The following is a 4,319-nucleotide window of genomic DNA, read 5'->3' as shown; positions in this document are numbered from 1 at the left end:
AATAGGTTCACTAGAGCACAACTCGTTCCGTGTCCTGAAAATATATTGAATTATGAAAAAACAATCGCGACTGCCGGAGTAAAAGAAATTACGGTTCGTGAGGCTGCTGGAGATTGTGAAAATAAATAATTATTAATTATGTATAATTTATCTTGTATTTATACATTTCTGACCTAATTAAAATATTTCGTTAAACATAATTATCAACATTGCCTATCAGTATTAGACATTAAAGTAAGTTCCTAGTCATAGTTCTAAATGTGTTAACAAAATATTTAAATTTTACAACCTTGCCTATGTTGTCAGTTAATTCCTAGGCATTGACAATATCGACTACTAATGTTAGGAATTTATAATATTGGCTAGGCATTTACGTTATTAACTAATTTACATCATTGACGGTAACACATATATGAACATTTTGAAAAATCTAATAAAATAAGTCGATAATTAATAATATATTTATAATAACGTTATGATATTATCTGTACAAATAAATTTGAGTTAAAAAATAAATAATATTGTAAAAAACTGATCATAATAGAATCTAGAGTAACTTTTTGTATTATATTTTATTATCCCACAGTTTTTCTCAATGTCACACATGCATTTAATAGAGTATGGCATACTGTCCTCCTCAACAAATTAAAAAAATCGTGCCCCCAGTTTTCTACCTAATTTTCAAGTCTTATCTCGATAACTGTGAATTTGCTGTTTGGTACCACTCGAACTTTCCCAAATTTCCACTATACAAGCCGGAGTTACCCGAGGAGCAATAACACCGCCAATCCTTGTTGAATACAACATATCCACAGCTGATCGACCTACTTCTCTCTACACCTTTGTCGCAGAATACGGCGATGATAAAGTAATTCATTCAGTTCACGAAAATCCTATCACTGTATTTAACCAACTCCAATCTCACATTTCTTTTTTCGAAGTTTATTCTCAAAACTGTAAAGTTAGAACAAACCAAAGTAATTCCTACCACATCATTTTTAAGCGTCGACACTTAAACTCTACATACAAACTTATAAAAAATCCTATTTGGATGTATATATAGGATCCAAGTATAGAGCTTTATACACAAATCGAATCTAAGCAAAATTGAAACAATCCAAAACAAAACAAATGCCCTACACTATTTTTTCAATAAATATTTGTGATTCGTATATTTATCTTTAATTTATTTTGATAAAATGTAATGATGGCAATAAATGCTATGTGTGTATGTAGCGCAATCAGTACAGTATGCCGAGTTTGTAGATACACATTACACAATTGTATAATAATTCATAATTCTATCATAATATTATTATCCTCGTTTCGTTAAACAGGGTTCATGTAATAAAACACGGCGATTGACTCGAATTCAATTGTTTGGATTAGATTAACGCGACCAAGCAGGGCCACTCCGCCCGCAGCTGATGCAAAGTAGAAACATATTTTTCTCCGCACGAATAGCGCCGACGAGGGGTGGAAAATTAAATTTCGCTCCACTCTTCTAAATACATATTTTATTGAACACAACACTTTATTGGCTTAATTTCTTCCGTTTCGACGATCTTCCAAATCGAATAATCACGAGAAACGCGTTATCATGTTATATACAGTGCTATATAATATGGCATTTCAATACCGCTCACACAAAACGCGAATTTCTCGGGTACGTTAAAAATCGATACTCGTCAAGTTCGCCCGAAACGCAGCAAAAAAACTGTTAAACATTGTGTACTGTATAGAGTTATAATTCGGGGCGACGACGGAGAGATTTCTGATCACCGCAGTGTTCACATTTTACACCACGAAATGTTTATCGTATTATTTTGGTCGTGTCTCTTGCCGCATGTATAATACCTAGGTACCTACGTAAATGCGTGAGACTTGAGTACCTTCAGTCGGCCCACTTCGAACACGACGCTATCCGGTGCGGTCGTGTGTGGCGAGCGTCCTACCCTCCAACCAAAATACGAATTAATCTTCGGTCGCGTGATAATAAATATCAGTCCGGAAATTCGATCGAATTCTCGTTTTCGCTTCGCGCAACACGCGAATAATTCAATGCACACATAAACCTAATCGGAAACCAATTACCGTTATTATATCACACGTGTAAAGTGCGTGAGTACATATTATTGTGTACACGACGAGGAAACGGCGCGGCGACGTGCACGCCCGTCCATTTATCCTAATGACGAAGGCAGCGGGGCAAGAGAGACTTGCCGACGACGACAATTCCGCCATATGGCTCGCATGTTAAGAGCGTGTGACGTGTACTTATTACTACTGTTTTACACGCAAACGGGGCCCGGCAGACGACCATAGGGTGCGATTCACCTCTCGTTTTCTATTTATCTCACACACACTAACTATTATATCCTTTCTATTTCTCTATCTCTCTCATCTTTGTCTCTCTCTCCCTAGGTCTATAACTTTTTATCTCTCTCTCTTTCTTCATATATATATATCTGTCCGTCTCTCTAAGCGTTGCTCGCTTTTACCTCTTCGTTCCCGGACACGAGAGACGATCTGCGATGACGATGACGCAACTCCTAATTTCCATATATAATATGAATTCGTACTACACATTTTTTAATGTACAATGTAATATATAGCAGTGGGGCGGAGGGGTTCTCCCATAATCGTGCGTAAAGACTTTAACTCAGAATATAGGTAATATTGAGATTGCGAGAGATTTGGAACACCCGATATGACGCTCAATGACCGTCTTATATCCACACGTATGTATTCATATTCAGAAGCGCAAACTAATTCAAATTATGGACTGGGAGGTAAAACAAAAGTATTCAATACCCACTTAAAAAAAAAGTTTTCGCTGCGATTACATAATATTATATACTTACTATGCTCTAAAAATAAAAACGTATATAAATTGGAGTAATAAATATTATTTATAATAATTGATAATATAATTTATCAAATTAAATTGAAAATGTGAAATAAAAGTATTATTTTTTAACGGATAACCACTGCCTAATCTAAAAATGCATTTTCAAAAAAGTAGCAATAATAAATGAAACTACCTCATTTTTCTATCAAATTTATTTTTCTACTTATTGTTATATTTTCATTTGATCATAAAAAAAGTATAAAATATTTGTATGCTAAATGTTCAATGTCGATGAAGGGAGCAGTTGCTCCCCTCCCTCCCCTGCACCCATATATTTATGCCACTAATCATATTTTAATAAATTTTACCTACATCGCAATTCGCACCTATAAAATACCGTCATTTACATGCAATATACGACGATTATTCAGTGGTCAAAGGTTGAGGTTTTTGAGATTTTGTTGCAGCCCAACTAATAACGGAAACGACCGACGACAAGAACATCATTGTCGTTAACTCCATGAACATGAAAAATGCGTATGCCACGGTAAGATATTATTTTAAAAAAATCGTACGGTCACTGGTCAATATTGGACTCTGTTATTGCGTAACACCATCGAACGGTGGCGAACATCATAATATTATAATAAATATTATTGTTATCACGATGGTGACCGACGATTTCCGAAAAAAGCGGTAATATACCTACTAATATCCCAAACGCGCGCGGCAAATCGACACAGACGTCTGTCGTATAATATTTTTCTAACGATATGCATTGTACGTTATTTCAGTGCACATGCTATTATCGTAGGCGCTATTTATAATAATAGAATACGTGTAATACTATGCATATCTGTTAATTTCTGGCGAGCTGTCTGCGAGCGTTATTATTATTATAACTTATAATATATTCGGTGAAATAATATATGACCAGAGCTAAATATTTATCGGTAAAACGTATACACACGCAATATACGCGGTCCGTGACCGAACCAGAGCTAGAGGCTTTATGCCTAACAGTATTTAGGTATAACAACGTACCTATATACTGCACGTTTACTGTAATACGCGACGCCTCTGAGGTGTTCTCCGTTCTTTAATTCTCAACATGACGAATTCACTGCATATGAGTATACCTATACGTATGATATAACGTATCGTACATGATACGAACTAAATTATATGACGATTTGCTTTCATATCTCGGGGTACCTATATACTGCATGAGCGCCCGTTTCCACCAAAAGTGGACCTAATACAGTAGTAATTATATTATATATAAAATGCTGTATATTGTTGTTAACTTTCGTCATTTATGACGGTTAAGTAAAAAAGTTAGTTAGTTGATTTAACCTTCAATAGGGCGTTCTTTTTAACTATTTTTAGCAGTAGAAACACGTAATATATGTTATCAGAACAACGCGTAAATAATGTTAGATCAACATTAAGCAATTAAAAAGAATAA

Source organism: Diuraphis noxia, unplaced genomic scaffold (genome assembly GCF_037042655.1).
Source record: "Diuraphis noxia isolate RWA-SAM2 unplaced genomic scaffold, SU_Dnox_SAM2 contig0001, whole genome shotgun sequence".
In the NCBI taxonomy this organism is placed as follows: domain Eukaryota; kingdom Metazoa; phylum Arthropoda; class Insecta; order Hemiptera; family Aphididae; genus Diuraphis; species Diuraphis noxia.
Note: the sequence above shows the minus strand (reverse complement) of the source record.